At 39.5% G+C, this 12,521-nt stretch overlaps 1 protein-coding gene across 9 annotated transcripts in view; it reads left to right on the top strand.

The window, feature by feature from the left end:
• The window catches only part of LPAR1 (lysophosphatidic acid receptor 1), a 197,085-nt gene that overhangs the window by 147,396 nt on the left and 37,168 nt on the right, over positions 1 to 12,521 (top strand). The window lies entirely within an intron of this gene.

Genomic DNA, 12,521 nt, shown 5'->3' with positions numbered 1-12,521 from the left:
TGGCTTTAGGGAAATACATGTCTCAGTGGGTTGGTATAAATGATGATGTGCAAGATGTCATTGATAAGTTTGGCTATCAAGTATTGAAAATTCCAGCTTTTGACAGGTTTTCTTATAGCCCAATTGTGGAACTTTTGCATTGTGGTCTCTTTATTACAGATTTTCAGATAGGAAGTGTTTTTATATATAGTTATTTTTATGAATCTCTTTCTAAATTCATTATTTTTCACATTCTGTAATTGTTGCCACATGCATGTAGGTAGGTATATCAACAATTTGTGTAGATTTCCTGCACAAAATGAATTAGAATTAATAACATTCTGTGGCAGTCATCTTTATGAAAACTTACGTTTTTTTCCATTAATATTTTGTTTGTAGTAATGAAGGTAATTCATATTTTAAGGTGAAGAGCAAGATTTTATTCACTTATGTACACTCAAATAACTTTACCTTTGAATAACTATTGTTTTTCCTGGATGAAAAATTCATGGTAATGATCAAGAAGAATATATTTATTTCTTCATTTATGTACTCAGAAAATTAAGGGGCATCTAAGTTCCGAGTCCTGTGCTGACTCCTGGAGATGTACCCACGAAAAGGACACACAGAACATTTCTTTTGGAGCTCAGGGTACCTCTTTTAAAAGTTCACCTAGTGGGAAGTTGTTTAAATAATTACCCTACCTATTGAATTACATTTTTGTCCATAGACTAAATTCAGGATAATGTTTGACCACGTTTTTAAAAATTCTAAAAAAATAGTCTTTTAGCATTTCAGTTTTTCCCATGGAAATTCAGTGGGAAGTTCTTCTAATGCTCTTTGTTCCAATTTGTAAAGCAGTGTTGAAAGCAGGGTTGTGTGGTTTCCCTGAAACTCCTCTGGGAGTTACATTAATTTAGTCACTGGAAAGAGATAAAGCCCTAATTATCAGTAAATAAACTAGCATTCTGGTTGAGGAATTGGTCCCATCTATGTTAATTAGGGTAAATGCATCACGGAGATCATATCTGGGTATCCTGATGTAGACCTGTAAGGATAAGGATGAGACATTGGAATTGCTGACACAACTAAAGCCCTGTTGGTAACTAACGGGCACCCCTAGATGATAAATCCCACTGGGTTCCCCAGCCCCTCAGATGTGAGATTATCTTATTCTATCCAATGAAGCTTAATAGAAGTGCAGAAATGCTTTCCCTGTATGTAGAACTATCAGCAAAAACCTTGAGCTTACCTGTGCCACAAAACATGTTTTCTATGATATGGATGAAACACAGTTGACCACGGATGCTAACTTTGTATGCAATTAAATAACATGAGTTATTTTACTTCTGCATTTACTCAAATATTTATTTATGGACTGATGATCTGAACGTTGGTTGAAACTTTTCAAAGGGGGGCACTTTTCTGTTACACCTCAAGTGTGCTTATAGTTCATAGACGGCCAGCAGAAAAGGACTACTGAACTTGGAGCATGAACCTGCCGAGTTCCTGTTTTAGTTTTCACCTTTGTATAATGCCTAACATAGTCTGGTGTACAGTATGCTTAAGGACTCATGGAAAATTAACTTTTGTGTCTCATTGTGTTGCTTTTTAGATTAAATGAGAATTATTTTGAGGGTTTATGGGGCAACAGTTTCAGTGTATGTCTGCCCTAATTGCCCTTCCACCACAGAATACCAACTCAAACTTCAAAATAACAGACATAATGTTGCCCTCTGAGGTTTAAACTAGTAGACGCTATAAAAATTGGATACAGGTAACAGGTAACTTCTGGAATAAATAGCATTATTTCTATAAGTGTGTGACGCAAGAAGTTTTAGAACATGGAAAACTGCAATCAGGGTGATAAGTGAAGAAATTTGGTGAGGCAATATGTGTATGTGATGGTAAGATAGGAAGGAGAAATTAAATAAATGGACGGTAGCCTTTTTGAGAAAAGCAGCAAGAATGGGAGAATGGGTGAGGTGAGGGGGTGGGTGGTTAGAAAGCTTACAATAGAGGGTTCACAATCCTAAACAGATGCTTGTCAGAGTGAACCTGAGACCATTCATACATTGAACCCCACTGCTCGAATTCTGTATAATCCTGATTGCGTGCAAGAGGTGGGTTGGTCTCGTAGGAACAGGATTTCTAGTTTACTTGAAGCTCTTCTCACTGTAAATTAGTTTATCGGCAATTGGGGTTTTTTTTGTACACGTTTGGTTTTCAGTGTCTGTCTTCTCTGCCAGACCGGCAGCTTTGTGATGGCAGGCAGGGACTGTAATGTGTTGTCCATTTTCTTCCAATCCAAATACAACAGCTTGGAAAATGACTGGCCACATAATATGTTTATCTTACTTTCATTTATTCTTGGGATGAATACAGTTTGATTAACTGTGTAGAAAACCATCAGTTTTCATCTCACCACATCACAGTGACCTCTGGGTTTTAAAGTTGTTGTGTCCTCATGGTCAAGAAGAGGATTTGTTGGTCAACAAGTCGAACACCTAGGAGTCAACGTAAAATACACCGTTGAGATTTAGGATGGCAATGCCAGTAGTAGTTTTTAAGCACAAGGTCGTATGTAAGCTGCTGTTGAGTGAGTACTGGATGTTAATCTGTTTATTTGTTGAACACTTATGTAGCATTAATTGTTTGCCCAGTACTGTACTATCTGAGAAATTAGTATTTGTAATACTAATGGAGTATAAGTACAATTGGAGTATAAGTACCGTTATCTGTTATCTTCATCTTCCAGAGGTGAAAACTGAGGTACAGAGAGGTTAGGGAACTTGCACAAGGTCACACAGCTAGTTAAGTACAGGAGCTGGAGTTCATTTCAGGCACTTTGGTTCCAGAACTCCTGTGTTTTTCACTTCCCTGTTATCCTGTCTCTCTGTAATAAAAACAACCACCAGCACATGTTGTGTTTCTGAAACGTTGTCATCCCGTTTGTTTCTGTTGCTACTGCCTTGCTGCCTATGCTCTGTTTCCTGGGTAGAGGAAAGCTGTAAGGGAGCTTTCCTTTCCTCCTTTTGTCCCCTGGATGAGCCTCAGAACTCTCATTTTATCAGCCCGTTTCCACTGTTTGCTGCTTGAGCACCAGTAACTGCTGCTGATGGAGGGAGTGTTTTGTTCCAGGTATACATAGTTAACTGGAGGTTTCATTGTCCTGCCATGAGGTCATATGATCCTTCCCCAGACTTGAATGCTCTCTACGTGACCTTTTCCCAAGAATTCCTTTTGAGTCTGTTTCGCAGTTGAATCAGAGTGGCAGTCAAAAAGTTCTTCCTTATTTGACCACAGCCTGTCCTGAGTTGTAAGTCCTCGCCTTTTCTGCTCTGTTCCTTGTGCTGGCGTTTCTGTCGGGGATAATTAGAAAAGAAGAAAAGCAGGATTTGGAAAGAGAAGGATAGTGGTTGTGGTGCAGAGGTTTTGCATCTGAGCTCTGGGACATAGTAAGGGACATAAAACCATATAATTCCAGGTGGGGCTTATCTTTTTGGGGAAGAAGGGGACATTCTTTTTCTAGTTTGATCTGTTCTGGCTGGAAATGATCACCACTGAAGCTAAATGACCCCTTATGACCTATGTTCTCTGTGCCAGGATCAACCCTTGGTACTCCTCTTGGTGCACTGTTTATAACTTTCCATGAAGGAAAGTTGTCTTTCCCCATGGATCCTGAAGGAACTGAATTAAGATAGGGTAAGTAACTTGTCCGAGATCACTCTTTTGAGCAGCAGACCTGGCGTGCAGCTAAGGATTGTTGTAGACCCTGGCCTTCATCACACGACACTGATGAGACACACCAGGGAAGAGACTGGTAGTGGTGATGGTGGTGGGGCCAGGTGAGTGTAAGTCCATTGTTTTCTTGTTCATGCTGATGAAAGATAATTTGGCCAATATCATGGTAGCAAATCTTCATGTACATCTCTATTGAATTCATCAAACATGTTGTTGAGTGCTAAGTGTGTGCTAAGGGAGAAAAAGGCGAGTATGGTAAACTCCATTCTTTATAGAGCTTTAGGTATCGTAGAAGAGACCGAGAAAGAGCTGTAAAACGGTTGGGTCCAGGTGCCAGTAGAGGTATGGGTAGAGTGATCTGGAGTGGAGGGCAGGGAGGACCTCCCAGAGGAGGCAATATTGAGCTGAGTCTAGATGAATGTGGAGGAGCTTGCCATCCTGTGGGATGTGGGTAGAGATGCTGAGCAATAGCAGTGGTTCCTGCCCTTTGAGGAACTGGAAGGAGTCAGGTGTGATTGGCAGACAATGGGGATGCCTGATGGTGTTTTCACTGGAGAGGTCAAAGCCTTCATAACACACTAAGGAGTTTGTGTTTCTGCCTGTGGGTGGTCAGAGATGCTGAAGGATTCCCCAAAATAAAGAACACCAGTGCCTTATAGGGGTAGCCATATAATTTATCATCCAAACTGAGACACTTTTGTTAGGGAAAACAGGCACTAAGTGGTTGGGATACTGGATAACCGGCTGGTCTGTTCAACCCAGGGTGTATGTCACCCTCCTACGCTCTGCTTTCTGCTCGTTTATTAATAGTCTTTCTATGTTTTCTTTTGGCTTTTTAAATGCAGAGCTCAACTCACACTGGAGTTGTTCCACTGTGTAAAGATGGTAAAGAACTTTCTTTCTTTCTTTAGTTCTTTCTTTTTTTTTAAAGCAAGGCTCTGTCCAGATTTAGAATTTTAGAGCTGAAAGGGTACTTTAAGAAAATCACACCATCTAACTCACTCACCTTAGAAATAAGGAGACTGAAGTTCTCAACTGAGAAATTTAGATCTGAGTTGACAGGTGGCCCAAACCAAGATCCAGGTTTGCTGACTTCCAGTAAGGTGCTATTCTCACTGCCTCTGTCTCCACCTTGCTCAGGCCTAGCCACATTTTGTATCCTTTTCTTCTTTGTGAACATAAACATGTATTTATGTGGCTAGCCAGGGTTAGGTGTAAACACTGACTATAAAGGTACCTGGCACCCACAGAAAGGGTCTCCTTGAATTTGGCCTCATTCTAACCAACTGGTAATCTTTGTGATGAAGCTTTGACGAAACTCATTGGAAACTGAATTACTTGCACATTATGTAGTTTTACACATATTAGCATCCAGTTAGCTTTCTTAGTAATAATAGCATTGCATGAGTTTAAAAAAAAAAATTTTTTTTTTATGTTTATGTTTTACACACTGTGTATGTTTTCCCACATATCCTCATTGAGACAGGATGCCTCTGGGATCTATTCCTGACTCTGCTGTTAGCTGCCTGGTTGATTCTGGGCCAGTTGCTTTCTCTGTGCACTAATTTCTCTGTTCCTTCATCCATGAGATGAGGTTGGCCAATTTGATTTCCAAGATTATTTAGCGTTCTGTTTATTACTCTATAAATCAAGTAAGGGCATAACTTACTGTGGATCAGCCACGTAGAGTTTTCTGGTGGGAAACGTAAATGGCATTGGAATAAAAGCAAGGGGCCGTGATTTTTCTCCGCATCCGTTTCTTTAATAATTAGTGTTAGACATACCATTCCCCATGAAAGGGAGTGGCACATTCATAGAGGACGGTCTCAAAGAGATGATTTTGGTTTTGCTTTGCTCTCCAGTAGAGAGCCGCATGACAGGAAGGGATGGTTCCCCAGTTGGTCCCATTGCTAGGGGAAGGGAGAGGACACAAGGGTCTCTTCTTCCCTGGCCACAGGTGACCAGCTGCACGTCCTGTAGTTCTGAAGAGGAATGAAAGCTACCCCATGTCTCCTCAGGTCCCCGTGGCCTCTCACTGAAGGCCTCATTGAGGAAGAACCTGGAGAATATTCATGAGCACCTTGATGGTTTGGCCAGCACTGGCTTGGCACCCTGGGTATGGTCAGGAGAGACACCCGCCCCACAGTGCTGCCCAGACCCCCAATCCTGGGCCCTGGTCAACAGAGAAAACAAGTGTCACATACCAGCTCTTTATACCTTTTGTTGTCCAACGCCATTCAAATATTTTTACTCAGAAGAAACTTTTAAACAGAAACAGAAAACAAAAATACCCCATTAACCTAACAGAGTTCCTTTTGAGGTGTGGACAGAGCAGCCAGAACATGAAGCTCTTTCTTATTTTGGGGCTGATGAGAGTGATTCAGACCTTGTCTAGCCGAGACTCCTGTCGGTTTCAATATAACTGTTGCATAGTCATTTGCCCTTATCATGAAGGGTCCTAAGAGATTCCTTGAATGAATTGTGGTGACCACAGGGAATCACTGTTGCTTAGGGCTTCAGAGCTTAGATTTGGATTTAAAATAGGACAGAGTTTAGAATTCCAATCCTGACTCCTCGCTTACTAGTTTCACAAGCATGAGTCAGTGACTTCACCTCTCTGCTGAGCCTGTTTCAGAATTAATAAGATAAGGACAGTAGGACCTTTCTCATCAAGTGATTGGGAGCTGATTCATATAAAGCACACTTAGCATAGGATCTGGCTAATGTAAAACACTAAATGGCAGCAAGTGTTATCATTACTGTTAGGTTTGCATGTGCATCCCCGCACCCCTTCTTTCTCTTTCTGACACACCCACACTGACCCACATACCAGCGTACATACAATAGTGAATTTGGTGGTTGAGTTGGTGCTTCATTTCTGTGACATGGTATACAAGGACTATTGTGTTGGAGCACCTGTTGACTCTAATAACAGGCTGTTAAGTTTTATTCTGAGTGACCTTTGCTTTTCCAAAGATACATATGTACTGCAGAATTGCTGGCATTTTGTTTGTTGAGCCTCAGCCCTATGTATGAAAATTCCTATTAGCACCACAAGAAATGGCACTGCTGACCTGGTAACTCCCTGGAGGTGATTAAATGGTGTGGCTATTAAAATGGATTTTGTCAGTATGTATTAGAAAGGGTCATTGGCTCCTTCAGATGGACTTGCAAGGCTTAGGGCACAGCTGGCAGCCCAGCCATCATTCAGGGCACCATTCATTCTGTTTCCTTTGGATCCGCAATGAAGGACCATGTCTGGCATAAATGGAAGAAATGGCAAAAGGAGGGGGGCATGAGGCCTTATTGCTGCCCTCCAGCTGGTCCTAACTTTACACCGTGTTTCCTTTATACTGGGGCTCATCACTGTTCACCTAGGAGGAGAAGGAGGTTTCACTCATCTTCTAATCTCTCACTGCTACTTCATGAATCTCTTGGGAGAACGGTTATGGACACTGTCATGCCAGGGCTTTATCTTACTTCCCAGCACCTAGGACAGGGCCCAGCACTTAGCACACTCGAGATATTTTTTGAATGAATAAGTGAAACATGCCTTTTATTCTGGATGGAGTTTTACAGGTTCCTTAGTAACAATAGGGGTGTACCTGTGTAGCCTGACATTCAGTGTGAGTTAATAATGAGTTTCATTCAAAGGAATATATGTTATAAAGTTGCACAGCTTGCCCATCAAGGACACTATTTTAGGCTAAGGTCTAGTGTGAGCTTGTTAATAATGGTATATTTTGTCAACAAACAGGTATTGAATATGTACTAGGCCCTCTGTTAAGGAGTAGGGATACAGAGACAAATGAAAATCCAGATCTTGTTCTGAAGGAGCTTTCATTTTAGTAGGTCATGATAGATCATTTAAATAAATAAACGAATACAATATAATACGGTAAATCATGTACGCAAGGTGCTGTGGGAGTGCTGCCTTCGGACTGGATGATGTCAGGAAAGCCTTCCTGATGAAGGTGACATTGGAATCACATCTTAGATGACGTGTGGAGTTTGACATGTGCACCCATGCAAAGAAATTGTTTCTGTTAGATACTCTGAATTGAAGTCAGTGTTCAATCACCTCCTTCTGTTGCAATTAACATGTCACTTAGATATGACAATAACTCCTCTTAGGCTTGCAAATCTCCTGTAAATTGCTGGAGGTGGGAGGGGGAAGCTTGCATAATGTTAAGGCAATATTGTGCTTATAATATTTTGCCTACATTTTTCGCTGGTATAATACATTCATTTTTTTTTAAATTGACCGTAGTTAGCACATTCACATCATCCAATTAGTTATAAAGTAAATGAATTTGGATGGTTACTGACCTATAAGGAAGGTGATGAATTTCTACACATACACACACATTACTGTCCTGTGGAAACTAAGAAGGGCTCCATAGTGACATGTATATCATCAAAATATCAGAGCCAGGAAATGTTGGCACCTGCACTTATAGGATAAACACACACACACACACGCAAATTGCCACATTTAGCAAATAAAAATAATCACATGGGACATACTTATATTAACAAAAGTATTCATTTTTTTATCTGAAAATCAAATTTAACTGGGCAGCGAGTATTTTATCTGGCAACACCAACACACCCAACGTTGGATGGCAATTAAGCATTTTAGATGACAATCAACTCTCTATAGATTTTCCGCTTTGTCTTACAGGTTTTCATAATATCCTGGATCAATTTAAGTACATATGGAGTTTCACTTATTTAAATAGTTCTGACATTTTTTTTGAGGTGTCTGGAAACAAAGGGACATACTTGGTTTATAGAATCTTACATTTGTTTCTCAGAAATTACATATGCTTATGAACAGGTATAACGAACCTGCTGTTCATAACTGAATTATCTCCTGTGACATATTCTTTGTCATGCTCTTTGAAAACATTTTAATGAAATTTGTTCATCCATATAAGCAAAGGATTTCTTTTCTTGTGTTTCTACCTGTGATTTTCTTTCCTCCCCTCCCCCCCCCTTTGAGGTCTGAACTAGAGCCTGTGCCTCTGAGAAGCTCCTTTTTATTCGTGTATTTTAGTGGAGATGATAGTGTCTAGACTGTGTGGTCATGGCTTTACTTAAACCCTGGCAGGTCTCCTCCACCAATAGAGGGTTATTGTGATGATCCAAAGCAAATATGAAGTCCTAGTAGGGTGACACAGCAATAACAGGGTCTTTTTGAAGAAGTGGGGTTGAATCTGGCATCAGGAGACTGGAAATTCATGGCTTCACCTATTTATTCAGCCCAAGTTGACTTTTGTTGACACAGAGAACGCTGCATTTTAAGTAGCGTTTTCCATGAGTTCATTCTAAACAGGTCTTTCTGCACTTCAAAAAGCTTCTCTTCATGTGGCAGGCATGAATTCATTTGCTTGAGTTGTTTTCTTTTCTTTTGAGAGAGAGAAGATAGCCCATAGGAGCCCTGCCTTACAGGGCCTGCACAGGAGACTGATGAAGTGAAAAGCTGACAAGCTTTTGCTGTAGCCAGCAAATGATTCACCGCGTTATGCTGGAGGGATTTGCTCTACTAACCTTGCTGAGCATGTGATGCCGGGAATATCTTTTTCGAGTATTACACCAGCCCAAAAGGAAAAGCCGAGCTATAAATCGAGGAGCTGGAATTAGTGGGTTTCTGAGTGAAAACAGGAGAGGCTGTATTTGGACAACCTATAGAGTTCGTATATGTATAACGATCAAATAAACAGCAGTTGTAGAGGTTAGAGCACTAGGTCTATTTAATTTGGCAAATTATAATGCCTTGGGGAAGAAAAAAGTGAAGATGTTTTCATTAAAAAACACTGTTTCTAAGATACCAGGCACATACTCTAGCATGTTTACAAATACCAACACATAAGAACAATTTATTTATAAGGGAAGACAGTGCTGTAGAAACCAAATTTGAATAGTAAGTTTGAATGTAGTAGAGATTATTACATTGCTGTGCTAAGGTAGTAAGATTGATTCTATGAGGACATTTCTTAGTATTGTAGTTCAGTCTGAATGAATTCTACCTCCTTTAAGGCAACTAATCTGTCACTCAGCAAGCATAAATTTGAAAGATACTAGAAGCAGGAACAGAAAAAATTGGAAACGGAATTAGAAAATTCACTTATACTTGTATGTATTGAGCTGTTGATGATATATTACATAATAAATGATTTACTGCTATTACATTGCGTAATGTCTGTTGTCCCTCAGCAATTATTGACCTACAACTTTAATAATAATGTTGCGTAGCTATATCACCATGTTGCTTTTTTTTGCTTATGGGATATTTTGACCTAATGGTTTGATTAGACTTTGACAACATTATTGTACTATTTTTATGAACATAGATATTTAAGTCAGAATTAGAGTAACATTCAAGTTTTGTTGAGAAGGTATTTTCTGGAGTATATTATTAGTCTATCCTGATCCCTTCACAATTTAATATATAACAGTTACAACATTTTTAACTTGCTACATTTTTTCAGATTTAATTTAACAGAAATTTTCATGAGAATCAAACGTTTCTGAATAGATTATAAATGAAGACTTAATCTATCAATTAGTTTTTTTCTTTTAACACATCAGATTGTAACAATGTTTCTGCCATTGTTAGCTTTCATTTTTTTCCTCTCACATTTACTTGGCCTTATTTTGTAGATAAATTTTATCAACAATATTTGATTTGGGGGTTTTTAATATGTAATAAGTTTTACTGTGTATAGTTTGACTGTTAATTTTATTTTTAATTAATTTTATCTATCAATTTTAACTTTTCCTGGGCCAATATTTATGGTTATGAGAATTTCTTTAAAAAAGGAGGATAATTATGTTAACATCTGAGTGCTTACTAGTCATCAAGACTCATTAAGTTCTACTTTTGCTCCAAATACATGTAATATAAAATTTTAAGCAAGAATGTTAATCTCTCTGAATTTCAGTTCCGTCATCTGCCAAATATAGATAACATATTTTTGTGAAGATCATATATGATAATGATTGTGAAAGCTATTTTTACAGGAAGTGTCACATAAATGTAAGCTATGAATGTTTTTGCAGCTGCTGCTTATAGAGTAGTAACCAAAAAAAAAAAAAAGTTGGAATGCTAAGCAAGAAATGTGATATAGTGTGGTTGCAAAGGCATTAACTATAGTCTAACTCCTGCTTTGCCACTTACCGGTTAGTGACTTTGGGCAATCCACTTAACCTTTATGACAATTTCCTCATCTGTAGCATGAAGGGCCTCACTACTTCAGTGTTTCTTCAAGTGTGGTCCAAGAACCACCCACATTTACCTGGGAGGCTTGTTACATTGGCTGATTGGTGTGCCCCAGCTCAGACCCACCGAAGCAGGGTCCTTGTGTTGGCATCTAGACATCTATACTTCAGTCACATAAACCTTGACAGTGACAGTGATAGGAGTCTCTGGCTTTGGTTTAAATTACATGGCATTAAACCTGTCCTGGGTCATTTCTAAATCTAGTTTTCACCTTTTTCGAAATGGACACATTGGTACCACTTAAACAGTGAGTAAGGGCCTGTGATTGTCCCCAGACATGTGTGTTCGTACACCTGCTTTACGAGGGAGAGGATGAGGAGAGAAAGATAGAGGAAGGTGAGGTTAGGGAGAAAATGCAATACAGCACATCCAAATGATGGACTATTATATAATCATTGGGCATTTAGGCTTTCTCTCTCTCTCTCTCTCTCTCTCTCTCTCTCTCTCTCTCTCTCTCTCTGTCTCTCTCTCTCTCTCTCTGTCTCTCTGTTTCTCTCTTTGCTATTATAAATAACATTGAGGTAAATATTATCTAATATTAATCTTTACTTTCCTCAGTGAGACTTTATGAATCTTCATTACTTACCATTTAATGTTCTGTAGAAGGTTTGTACCAATTTATACTCTTACCACAAGGGAATGAGAATACTTTGTTACATAGGTGCCAATATTAGATGGCTTTTTTTCTCTTGATGGTACCGTGTTGTAACCATTTACGGTGTATTTATTGGTGAGGATAGACACTAGCAAATCTAGAGAAGAGGTGGAAACCTTTCTGGGATTTAGAAACTAAGAACAAACAAAAATAGAAATGCATTTAGTGTCATTTAAATATATGTACCATGTTTCCCCGAAAAAAAGACCTAGCTGGACAATCAGCTTTAATGTGTCTTTATTTTTTTATTTTTATTTTTTACAGGACTTTATTGGGGAACAGTGTGTACTTCCAGGCCTTTTTTCCAAGTCAAGTTGTTGTCCTTTCAGTCTTAGTTGTGGAGGGCGCAGCTCAGCTCCAGGTCCAGTTGCCGTTTTCTAGTTGCAGAGGGCACAGCCCACCATCCCTTGTGGGAGTCGAGGAATCGAACTGGCAACCTTGTGGTTGAGAGGATGCGCTCTAACCAACTGAGCCATCTGGGAGCTCAGCGGCAGCTCAGCTCAAGGTGCCGTGTTCAATCTTATTTGCAGGGGGCGCTGCCCACCATCCCTTGTGGGACTTGAGGAATTGAACCATCAACCTTGTGGTTGAGAGCCCACTGGCCCATGTGGGAATCGAACCGGCAGCCTTCGGAGTTAGGAGCATGGAGCTCTAACCGCCTGAGCCACCGGGCCAGCCCTCTAATGCGTCTTTTGGAGCAAAAATTAATAAAAGACCTGGTCTTACATTATGTTATGTTATGTTATGTTATGTTATGTTATGTTATGTTATGTTATGTTATGTTATGTTATGTTATGTTATAATATAATATTATACCCAGTCTTATAGTAAAGTAAGATCGGGCCTTATATTAATTTT

The sequence above is a fragment of the Rhinolophus sinicus genome, linkage group LG04 (assembly GCF_036562045.2).
Source record: "Rhinolophus sinicus isolate RSC01 linkage group LG04, ASM3656204v1, whole genome shotgun sequence".
Lineage (NCBI taxonomy): Eukaryota > Metazoa > Chordata > Mammalia > Chiroptera > Rhinolophidae > Rhinolophus > Rhinolophus sinicus.
This window is presented reverse-complemented; position numbering and strand designations above follow the sequence as displayed.